The following is a 12,854-nucleotide window of genomic DNA, read 5'->3' as shown; positions in this document are numbered from 1 at the left end:
ATACTTTTTTTGCAAAATAGCCAGGGGAGAGTAATACGCATCTCACTTGAAAGACAGCAACTGTCAACGCTACAGAATATGTGAGTGCCAACTCCAAGTAGTGGGTCAATATGCAAAAATGTTACCATCTGAATTAACTAAATACATTTTTGCAATACTAATTGCTTTTCATTAACTCAATTTCCAAAGTCATTGACTTAATTAATCCTAAGATTAGAAGGAAAACCAAAATTATGTTTTCATAAACGTGACTGCCTTTGATTTAGTAGTATTCAAGTTTCTAATATACTTCATAGCTAATAGTTTTGCAAGGCTGTATAGTATATTTACATTTTACTTCTGTTCTCCATTTTATCCTGAATAATCTTCTAACAAAATCCAGTCAATAAGCAAACCGATTTTAGGTGGTTGTAGGTGATTTAAGTGTTACTTTGGTCAGCATACTGCTCACCTGCCACTAGAGTACATGAGTATTTTTACAAAGTTTTACAGTGATCAGTGTCCTCTCCAGTCCAAACCAGCATCTTCAAGCAGCCCCTAAGAAAGCCTGTGAGATGACACGACAGTAAGCACTGGCAGTATTCCTTTAAACACACACAAAAAGACGTCAGATACTCATATAACAAAAGTCCCAATCAGTCTCAGTGCTTGTACAAGATCAGATGATGAACAAAAAATGGCTGGTTGAAAATGAACCTGTGGAAGAGAAAGGTGCCGCTGATCTGTGAAGGAGATACTTCGAGAATTTGCAGACATGGTGCAGTCTCCATCTTTTAAAAGTACACAAGTATGAGTAAGTGGTTAAATTCATCATTGTACAAGTCATTGAAGTAAAACTTCCTACAGTCTCTGGCTTGTGAGGAGAACGTGTCCCACCCTGCGGATGGCTGCCTCATCTTGGATATGTGTCTTCATCTCTGGCTGCAGGGAAAGTAGCGACACAACGTATCTGGGCATGAAACTGTCAGCCTTTAGGAAACTTTGATAAGGAAGAGTGGAGTGTGGTCCCCTAACCATTCACTTCTGAGTGAGCCTGGCCCCCTCTCTCTGCCTTGCTCCCTGTAAAGCTCAGAGAAGAGGTTTGAGGCTGGCAGCAGAAAACCCCACCACAGGGCAAAAGTTCACCTACGCAGAAGACAGAGCTTCTCTGGAATAATCCCAGATTAGAGCACAAATCCCAGCGTGCAGAGCAGCCACTGCAGACATCCTCTCACATGAAAAGTGCATTTCTGTGACCCATCTCCTCCAATACAGTGTCAGTGAGAAAGACACATTTTATTTAAGAAGGAAAAAGAAAGCTCCCAAGCACTCATTTTTTCCATTAGGGAGAGGACGAAAAAATGAACAGCATGTGGTAGGTATTAGTCATGTTACTTAGTACACTACTTAACTCTGCTTTTTCAGATACTGCAGTGGCAGGCATGGTGTTAAAACTTGCATAATCTGTTTTGAAAATTCACCTGAAAAAAGAAAATGGGGCCATTTTTTCTTTAACATTTTCCCATTAGTGAGTTAAACACTGATGCTATTTACAAAACGTGACTGAAACAAAGAGTGTGTGAGAAGTCATCACAGAAGTGAAATGGGGACTTGGACAAAGATGAGAGTGTGGCAACCATTTCTACCCACTGGCAAGGATCATCTGTCCACCCTCCTCCTAATCTACCTCCTTCTGCTCTTGCTACCCCATTTCCTACTCTCCTACTGTTCTCCTGTTGTGAATTCTTCCATATGCTCCTTGTTTTTATAATTCCTTTCTCTCCTGGGGATTGGAGTTAACCTAGTTCATCATCTTCAAATTTCTTCTCTTGAAATACACTTTTTCTGAGATGTTTTCAAGTGATAAATCATGGGACATTGTGTCTGCATAGGATATGTCTGACAATAAATAATTTTTATGAGTTATCAGTTACCACAGAAAAGAGAAGAAGAAATAATTGATTCTAGCTCCAATACAGAATTTTATTTTGCTGATTATTTAATTCTCCCTTCCTGCTCACAGGAAGATAATAATATACTATCCTATGTTAAAGTAATTAGTAGTCTTTCATACACCCATTTCCAGACCAACACATACCATGATTTGGAGGTTCTTGATATTAATCTCTCTCCCCAGACCTGTGAGACAAATGTCATCTATGCAATCCAAAGTGGATTTTTGTTTGTTTGTCTGAGCAAGAACAAGCTTCTTTTGTCCTGCTTGCCATGGCAAAACAGAGCAAAACCTCCTAAATCTGTTCGTTTGACTGTGGTGTGAATGCAGGGTGGAGTGCTGTTGGAACTGCTGGTGTACAATTCACTTAGCAAAATTCACTTTTTGGAATAATGTGGATGTATGTCAGGGCTGCTGTATTAGTGTACAGTGTTGCCAGCTAATGGAAGGGAGGAGCTGGCTGATGCTGATGCATTTACAGGAAACTGTAGTGAAAGAGGAGGGTGATGGAAAGAGAGGAAATTAGGTGCTACTGCAGCTGTGATTAGTGAGAAGAAAATATGTAAAGCCATGTATTGATATTTCCTTTGATACATCTGCCTCTATGGCTCCCAAGACTGGAGCATCTGCAAAAGCTCTCCTGCTTTTACTACCAAGATTACAACAGCTGCTGTGAGAATTGCTTTTTTTTTCCTCTGGTGCAAAAAATTAATCTTCATTCAGCCCAGTTATTTCTACCAAGTATTACACAAGGTTTGAATGCCTACATAGATTAAACAGATAGCATTTCTCTGAATATTTATCAGCAGAGTGCACAATGGTATAATGAATGTGCTGAGCTCTTTTTTAAACAGCCATACTAGTGTTGCAACTTGAAACATGACAAAACACTAAAGCGAAAATTTTCTGAAGTTTAGAAAAAGTTCAGCTGTCTTTTATCAAGCTGAACCATTCCTTTTCTTCAGTCTTTATTGCAGTATTGGTGAAGACTAAGATCCTGGATTTGCAGAGGTAGCATTAGTTACTACTTGTGAGCCACAAGTAAAAGATGAAAACTTTCTACATGTAGCAATAATTATACTGGTCCTGATCTGATCCTGGTCCTGCTTTTTGTTCTTCTTTTTTTCCTCAAAGTATGACAAAATAGGCTGCACACAGGAATCCATGATATTTATAACAGAATATTGCAGTTCCTCCCCAAAGCACACTAGCTCTTGAAAACTGCACAGCACAGTTTGGACAGGGTGAAACACATATAACTGTAACATGAACATAGCTTAACTTTCACTGTTGCGTCCTCTCTTCTATGTGTGAAATGTGGCTATGCCTACATTGGCCTCAGTGGGTCTGCTCCTGAAAGCCTGTTAAGGAGAACTTAACTATGGCTTTTAGACTTTTTGTTTTTTAAAAGTATGTATCTTGAAAGAAAATTGAGCTGCATCCTATTTTCCAAAGTGATTAAATTCTTCAGAAGCCATGATACACTGAAGGAAATTGTAACCAGAAGGCTAAAGAAGCCTAGATAACCATCTGCAGCTTAATCACACAACAGACCCAAGGGCACCTCCAGAGCCACCAACAGAAATGCCTCAGGAATCTGTGGAGAAACCAGATGCTTCTATGTGCAGGAGAAGTCTTTGCCATTTACACCCCTGAGGCTTCTCTGTGTTTGGAGAGAAAGCTGCATTGGGGCCAATACACCTGCAGCACCCCTCCTTTAAAAAACTCATATTATTAAAAGACATCTCAAGTCAAAGTGCAGAAAATAAAGGAATAAACTGATCAATGACTGAAAAATGAAATTATATCTTTGGAGTTACAGCTCTCATTTTCTCAAAGACTAGTTAAATAGAAAGACAATGGAAATGTCAGGCTTCTCTCAACAACAAAGTAGCATATGAAGCAGGCAAAGGTTCCAAGAAACATTTGGACATGCTCTGATTGCTTCTAAAAGAGCACAGATTGGCAAGAAGGTCATTCTTCGGTTAGTGAGGAATTTTATCACCGTTTAGTTTGTATGTATGAATTACATCCAGTTAATTATTAGCTTTCATGCTGATTTCTTTATGGCTGTTAATGTCTTACTGTGTGAAGATGATTCTTATGTTGAGAATAAGAGCTGAAGTTAGCTCTAGATTTCAATGACGAAAAACACCTATGCTGTATAACTGTCTAATCCTAATTCCCTATCTTTGAGTTTGCTTTCAAAGGTTCAAAATTTAAATTCATCCTTTTATACCATATGCCAGCCATTAGACTTCTACAGCTGTCTAATAGTAGACTATCAACACAACAATCATTCATTTCCATGTGTTTAAATGCCACCTTTTCCCCAGTATCCTCTCCTCACTCACTATCTCACTCAGCTATCAGAAGGTCTCAGATTGTGATCATGGCTCATATCCTTAGATTGTTTGACCTCGGTCTCATCTTTCTCATTCCCATTGCACACGCTTCCAAAGCTTGTTCTGGAAAATTTGGGTTTTTTTTTTCTTTTACCAGCTGTTACACTGTCCAGCAAAATACACATCTCCTTTCCTAAAACATGGTCCCAAGAAGTATAGCTCAGACTTGTTAACAAAGGTGAAATCAAACCAGAACATCTTTTTAAAATAAGAGAATGGCTTTTTCATGTTATGAACTGCACTGCACCTCTTTTTATGTTTGCAAGTTGTTCATGAGCAACTCATTCCCTTGAAATTTTGTTCAAAAAAATTTGATTCATATTTGATCTGTAAGTCACACATAGTGAGTTAGTTGTTTTATTCAGAATTTGAGAGGCATTGATTTCTTTTAGAGACTCATGAATATCATCTTTCCTTAAGATTGTAATGTCAGTATTCACGTTTCATCATTGAAGATGTAGTTTTCTACAAAAATGCTCTAAGATTATTTAAGCTGATAAATTTTCTGTCAGAAATCCAAAGGTCAAAATACTTTTGAAAACACAGATTTCATAAAACTTCACTCATGTGCTTTGAAATGTTTCCTTGAGTAATGTACAAAAGACTTTAATCCGAAAAGAAGTTGGAACACTAAATTAAACTGAAATGCATTAGGAGCAAAGGAAAGCATTTCAATTGTTAGATAAAAGTTCCCTTGAAGCATTTCACAAGATAGAAATGTATAAACATTCCATCTAACATTTGGCTGTGCTGTATCTGATATCCTGGATTGCTGCAGGATCAGAGGCCAAGGAATTATCTCAGGACATATGGAAATTAAAATGTCTTCACATACATATGGGAAACATCCCTGAGAACAGAGCAGAGATTTACAGGCTAATGTTACTTCCTGCATAAAAACAAAATCTTTTCTACAGGAATTGTCCTTATCCTGGGTGTCCTTATCTTGGCTTTGATCTGCTAAAATTTCAGGGCAAAACATGCTCTTAGTGACATGTGAACTCAGAATAAAAATCCAGAAAAGCTGGAAATGAATGTTTCTGTTGCTATTCACAAACACAAGTGAGGAGATGCTCACAACAGAAAGCTGGCTGAATCTACCATACTTAAGATGGATCTTTAACTATCAACTAACTGGTGATCATCAGCTTCCAACTGAAATGTTTTAAATTCATATAACTAATAAATAATCACTTCAACATTAAATTCAAACCTTTGTCTCTAAGGTTGATAGCATGTGCTCCACGACCTTATTGAGCTCTCCAATCCATCATGCTTAAATCTCCCTGTCCCACTCACTGTCTCGATAGCATGCTGCACTAACCTTCATTGGCACTATGTCATATTAGCGAATTACTCATCAGTTAAATTATGTTAACTCACAACTCAAATGCAAAGTGAAGGACAATGTTTATATGACCTGCTCAGATCTGTTATAAAGTGGGCTCAAATCTATTCCCTGTAAAAGTCAAGGAGAATATCCTTGGCTTCAACTCAACTAGGGTTGAAGCTTTATTTTCAGCTAAAGCTGAAGGCTTAAAAACATATATTTTCTCTCAAATTTTTGTGGAAGATAGTGCTGTGTAATAAAACTGTCCTTGGAAATAATTAATTCTCTATTGCAAGAGTTAATCTCCTTTAAATTTGGATCGATTCACATTCAGTACTTCACCTAAGTAGAATCTATATTTCCTAAGATAAATAAAATGAGGGCCGAGAAAGATGTGAGGGAATTTACCAACAGTGCAGTTTTGCTACTACCTGATAAATAGGAACCAGAAGAGTTCAAGTTTGTCTCAGAATATAGATTCTTTTTTAAAACTTGTTTCAAAAGTTTTACATTTAGATGGATGAGTTTCCCTGTGCCTACTGGTCATTCACCAGGCTTTGATACCGATTATAGAATTAACTGTTTTTCTTTGTTCAGTGAGATTAGTGGGGCTGGCTTGAATTTATTCTGAAAATTATATTCAGCGCATATCAGTCACGTGAAGTAACTTGCAACTCTCAACCATAACCAGGAATCGTAACGACTCAGAATCTCAATCCCAGTGAAAATCTTATCCTTTTTCTCTAGTTTAAGTGCCTGACTCATTGCTGAAAGGTAAACTATAAACTGTAATAAAAAATGAATCAGGGGTACAATGCTGAAGTATCGTTCGTTGCAATAAAAAAAATCCCCCTCACATCTGCACAGTTAAGCAAATGTCACTCACTATATAGCAATTAATATGTTTGCTTTTCTTCTGCCTTTAAAACAGAAAGCAAACAACAAAACCACCCCCCCAAAGTCATTTCCATGTGCTCGAGGTCTGGGACCAGTCTCATGAATGAACCTGCCTCGCTCCGCTCCCCCAGCGCTTCCTGTTTGCGCCAGCGGCAGGAAGTCGTGCGACGGCGTCGCGGGTCGGTGTTTAGCAGGCAAGTGTTCAGTCTGAAAAAAGTAGCAGTCTTTTTATTGCTCCTATTATATATATTTAAGGTCTGATAAAGTGTGATAGTTGCCAGTTTGCATGCCAGGAGACTGTTGGGAGTTCTGGAGAGAGAGACGGGGCACAGCGCTGACCCGGGACGCATCTCCCACAATGTTCTGCTTAGTGCAGCGTCTGACTAGGGGCGAAAATTGCCAGTTTCACTTGCTGATAAATTCAAATTTGTATTTCAGTATCCAAATGGGGAGAGTGGAGTAAGTCATCTGGCTACCAGTCTTGCTATTAGTTGTGCTATTTGTCTTCAAGCTGAAGAAAAAGTTAATCCCCTCCCTCCCCTCACAGGCTTGGTGTCTTCAATAAGAAATAAATATAGCAATTTCACCCTTTACAGTGTAATTTTTGCTAATATCACCAGCACTTCTTCAAGGCAGTAACCAGTTTCAAACACTTAAAAAGGTTGATTTTTGTCTTCCTTTTCTATTCAGGAGAATAATATTGCAATGCACCCATCTGGCAGTTCTCACCTCTGACTCTCAGCTCTAATGATTTATGTCTGAAGAAGAAAAACGCACAGAGGTTTTTCTGTCTTAATACACTCTTGTTGATTTTGCTACATGGCATGAGGCAATGCAGGGTGCTAAGACAATACGTATTTTGCTCAGGGCAGCACAGACCAGAGAGTAAGTTAACTGTGCCTGCCCCGCGCTTCTCTCCTCTTCCTCCCAGCTACCTCTGGCTCAGGGTGGACATACCCGCACGGCGCGCTGCGTGCAGCAGGGCCAGAGCCCCGGGCGCGCGGTGCTCCCCAGCCCCGCAGGCTCTGCGCGCCGGGCACAGGCTGAGGCAGCACTGCTGTACCTGCTGTCGGTGTTGCAGCCGGGGCTGTCTGCAGCGTCGCGTCGGGGTAGGCATCCCCCAGGACTTGCACGTTGTGTCCGTGGCAGTCGGGAACGCAGCTAAGAAACACTTGTCCCGTGCAACCTCGGGCTAATGCAAAGCGTACAGCTGTGTGGCACCAAGTTGAACACACCCTATAGGGCTTGTAGGGCGGGAGAGTTCAAGACTTCATGGTAGCTATAAAGTTACTGCTATAAAAACACAGCAGCCATACAGTATGTTCTAGGCTCCCTTCAGCTACTGTATTCCCTTCGCAGGAATGGGGGCATATATGAGGAAAAGATTCAACCACCTGTGGATATTTGCAAGAGTACTTAGGAGAAGAAAAATTAAATGTCTCTACCTTGGTTATTTCTTGTGACATGTGCATCGTGTTACCTCTGGATGTGTCAAAATGCGTTATGTCACGTGATGCTCTGTAACCTGGTGGCACTGAAAGTGTATGTCAGGCTGCAGAAGTAGCTTGCTCAAACTCTAAAGGAACAGAAGAAAAAAAATAAATATCAGCTACCAAGTCAGGGAACCCGGCAGAATTTGCTGTATTGTCTATGAAAGCAAGTCGGCTGGGACATCTCTGCTCACACAAATGCAATCCTAGCAAAATAACCAACTATTTTGCCTGGCTCATATCTAATCTCTATGAAGTGAGAAGCTGAAGTTTATTAAGCAGGCGAGGGAAAAGAAAAGTTAAAATTTTAACATTATATATTTAATTCCCTCTATTTAACTTTACTATAGTAGGGGTGAAGTACGAGAGAACAACTACCTTTACAGGCACATATATTCTTTATATGCAATGTAGACAAATGAAAAATTGGCAGTAGGAAGTCGCAAATATCTTGAATCTTTTGCATTAACAAAGGATTCATTTTGCTTGACTGTATTTTATTTAATTTTTTTTACATACTTTGGATTGTAAAACTTGAATATTAACCATAGTCTGGTGGGGGCTTTTTTCCCCCCATCTTTATCATTTTGAAAAGAAAAAGAACTGTGGGGCCTAAAAATATATAAATAAAGGTCCCAGTAAAACACCGAAGCTCATATATCACTGAAATAACTGGATATGGAAGTACCCAGAGCTGTTGCAGAAGGTTGAATTAAATAGCAAGTATATAGTAACACATTGTGACTGCGTTATACTTGTAACTGAAAATGATAAAAGCTGACCCTTCTTTTAAAAGAAGGCCTGTCTTTGAGCTTGTATCTTCAAGCTTCATGCATGCACTAGAAATGGGAAGGAACTCTTAAAATGCATGAAGTGGATTTTTTTTTCCCTCCACTTAAAGCTTTATTTTGCTATAATGGAAGCTTGACAGGCTCCTGCATGTGGTTATCTCAGCTGCAGGCCAGGGCTTCCCATTCTGAAAAAGGACATTGTGATGCCACAGAAAGGACTTTATGGCACCGTAATAAAACTCTTGTAGTAGTAATTCTGTTATGGCCGTGAGAGTCTAATGTTACAGGGGAAGCGGAGTTTGCAGGCAGTGTCAGTATCTTTTATTAGACCAACCAAAAATAACAAGGAACACTGGACAAGCATTCAAGCACACAAGCATGGGGACTCAGCCTGAAGAAGGGCTCCTGTCTGAAATTTTGTCTATTTTTATATAGTTTAATTTTATCAGTTGCTCTAATAAGATGTTAAACTTTCCAATAAAAATCAAGGCAAAGAATCACTCTTCAGTGATTTAAAAAACACCAAAAAATCTGTTAAGTTTCTTTTTCAACCAACATCCCTTCAGCTTAATCAGTAGGCACATTACAGAGAAGCCTGACTTTTTTAAGGTATAGGTGAAGCAGCCCTTTTTAACTAAGTGTAACAAAAGAAACTCTTTCTGTGGAATATGAATGAAAAAAAGAATATTCATTTCAAATCAAAATAAATGTCCCCTTTCACTTGACACTAAAGATCAAGAGTTTTACCCTGAAGGGTGAATTTTTTGTCTTCATGCAAGTGAAAATAGTGTGATATCATGTGACTGAATGTGTTACTTTGGACTGCTTGTCCCTAAATTAGTGCAGATCAGAATAGATGCGTTTACGTGAATGCGTATATTCTAATCAGTGTTGATTTAGTTTCGATAATCAAAACCAGAAGATATGAAAATATAGAAACAAAGACTCACCAACTCAGAAATTTCTTTTAGTGTATTTACAAAATAGCCTTTAAAGAAAATACAAAAGAAAATATGGTTCTGCTTCTCTTTTTCTGCCTTTAGCACCAAAAAGTTGCAATATTGTACTGACAGTTTTATGTGTGCTTGTGATAAACAACCGGTGATAAGTTGTGGTCAAGGAAGTGGTTTTCTGTTCCATATAACAGCAGGTACAAGTAGTGCTGTTTAAATTAGACTCAGATTTCTGTAATACTAAGAATGAGAAGTCAAAGCAAGTTCAGAATCAAGTAACTAGAGTTTCATCTTTTACACTATGAGGCATTTATGTGGCCCTAGCCAAGCGAAGCAAGGTACAGCCCTTCTTTGCTTGTACCAATTCCCACTAAATGCTGCTTAGTTCCCAAATCTAATTACCCTTAGATTATTACTGTGTTCCCTGTCCTAATCATTACCAAGTTCCTAGGCTATGCAGAACTTGCCTCTACCAGGAAAAATCACAGATGCTTTTCCCACTGAATCCCCCGTGTATGTCTGCATGTATGTGTATATTCCTTTCAACAGGATTCAGCCCCAATATTTTATTCCTTCAAGACTGTCCCAATTTGGCTATGTTGTGCTTATTTGCACCTCTAACAGGCCACAGTAAAACCATAATTTGCACCTTTTGAGAGAGGAAATTCAGATGCAAAATGAGAAAGGTGTTACTGTTCAAAAGCTGTCAAAATAGAAACTTAATCAGAGCAATCTATATAAAAGGGAACGTGGGACACTATGTGATGACAGCCGCTTGTTACAGTGCCTGCGCACAGCATGGGGCTTCTGGATCGCACCTCTTCTGACGCAGCTGAGACGCTCTCGCTGCTTCCCAGGTGTCTGAACCAGGCAAAGCAATCTCTTCATCATCCTGCTTCCTCTGTAATATGATCAAATCCAGCATTCCCTTTGTTATTTCCTTTTTTGTTTACTTTGCCCCACAGTAATTTGCTAACTGCGAAGGAGGCAAGTGCTTTAAAAACATACAAGCCTGCTGCAAGTAAGTCGTACTTATCAGATGTGCCGGTAGTGAATCAGGCTGACAGATTGGAACTGTTTACCTCAAACAAACTGTCAGAAGTGTTCAGCACCGAACCGAAGCGTGGAAGAGGCTTTCAAATACACATGCAGCTCACATCACAACCCAGCACATCATTTGCATCATTGCATATTTCATAAAGGTATCGCATGTATGTTTGTATGTAACAGCCTGAACACGCTGTTTACAAAGATATTTGGTATCTCAACAAGAGAAGGCAATTAAGAGTCATGTAGATAATGGGGCGGGAGCTGATCCTCTTGTTCGCTGCACCCGGTGAGCCTGGCTGCCGGAGCTGCCAAGCTGCCAACACTGCTACATTTGTTCAGCACTCTCTCTCTCTGCCTCATACAGGGCTCCAAATAGTTTTATGCTGCCTTGTGCTGCACAGGTACTCCAGATGGACCGTGGGACCGAGTGGCGGGAGCGCAGCACGGTCTGGTCGTATGGTCATAGCACCCACTTGCCACAAGCAAAGAGCAGTGTTAAGCTGTGCTTGCTTTACATTGCCTAGGAGTTTCCTCATGTATGTGGGAGCTGCATAAGAGGATCTTGCTTTTCTTTCTCTGCTTCAGCCTGTCCATTGCGGTTCTAAGACTAGTTTTCTTAGCAATTTTAGAAATGTTTTTAGACTGAGTTTATTGAAGAGATATGTTCCTCAACATGATAGTTTCTAAAATTGTGAACGTGTGTTCATACAGCTATGAATTCTGATTGCAGCCCTTCTCTGCCAGCCACAGAGAGCACACTGTGCGGGGCTGGGCAGTGGGACTTAGCATGAAGTTTCAAGAAGAACTTACATTGGTCTGGTTCTGTTTCCAGTGCTCCTAAAATAAAGCCCCTTGTTTGTTTTTAAGAGCTTTTAAAATAGCTAATAACTATATTAAATAACTAACTATAATTAAATAACTCCCCGAGCAAGATTCAGAATTAGTAATAAAATGGCAAAAACCCTGGTTGAAATTTATAATTGCAGATTTTAAACTGGAAAATCAGGGACGACTAACCAGTTCATATTAAACAACTGACCCACAGCCTTGCCCAATGTTCAAATGGAAATCAAATGGACAATTTGAGGCTATAGCAGAGGGAGCAGCAAAGGCTTGTTTTGTTTTTCACTTCTCCACTGATGATTTTTGTTTTTTCTACCTGCAACAGTGTTAGAAAGACACACACACACACACACACACACACACACACACACACACCCCACCCCACCCCCATCTGTGACACATCATTCTTATCTTCCCTGAATTCGGACCAACCCAAAGACTCCAGATCTGCACCTACCTGTAGGGGCTGGCAAGTGCTGAAAATGTAAGCAATATTTCTCATTAGAAATAACTCCAAATCGGGAGTTCAAAACCAGAAACTCGCTGGTGAGAGAGGGAGCACTGGTTAAAGCTTATTTATTGATACAGGAATTCAATTAGAAGCTGCCTAGACACCCACCGACATTGTTGTGACAGGGTGACTCACGTGGAGAGGCTTTCCAGGACTGTACTGTGGTATGAAAACTGGCTTAGACTAAGCTCTGGAGCCTATGTAGTCACTAGGAGTGCCTGTTCTCCAGGAAACCATAGCTTGTTTACATCAGCTACCATTTTACACAGCAAATAAACCACTCTTTGGAGTGCTGTCGTTTGAATCGTGTTCAAACATGATTGTGCTTGTGAACACACTGTAAGAGACCTGAGAAAAGATTTGTGAGGGACAGTTTATCTCCTTGTTCCTGTATGGCTTTCCACCAACAGATTCCCAGCTCTTTTCATACGTGACTGCATTCATCTTTGTAAGGCTTCTGTGTTGTGTCATTTGTTCTGCCAGCACATCTCTCTCCCTCACAAAAAAGATGGGACAAGTGAGTTGAGATGAATTTACACTAATTTGTGCGCCATAAAAACTTAGGTTAATTGACTTCCCGTTGTGTTTTTGAACCATTAGAAACCTCCTTCTTTCCCATGACTAACTAATGCTTATTTTGTGTTTATGATG

General features: G+C 39.7%; 1 long non-coding RNA gene across 1 annotated transcript in view; it reads left to right on the top strand.

Moving 5' to 3' along the window:
- LOC135328865 (uncharacterized) overlaps window positions 1–6,754 on the top strand; it is a 165,169-nt gene extending 158,415 nt beyond the window's left edge. Inside the window, exon 4 of the long non-coding RNA XR_010390004.1 lies at window positions 6,600–6,754. This is a non-coding gene — a long non-coding RNA (uncharacterized LOC135328865). The remainder of the gene's footprint in view (window positions 1–6,599) is intronic.
- The last annotated feature ends 6,100 nt before the right edge of the window (window positions 6,755–12,854 follow it).

This window comes from Dromaius novaehollandiae, chromosome 7, assembly GCF_036370855.1.
Source record: "Dromaius novaehollandiae isolate bDroNov1 chromosome 7, bDroNov1.hap1, whole genome shotgun sequence".
Lineage (NCBI taxonomy): Eukaryota > Metazoa > Chordata > Aves > Casuariiformes > Dromaiidae > Dromaius > Dromaius novaehollandiae.
Note: the sequence above shows the minus strand (reverse complement) of the source record. Positions and strands in the feature narration are given on the sequence as shown.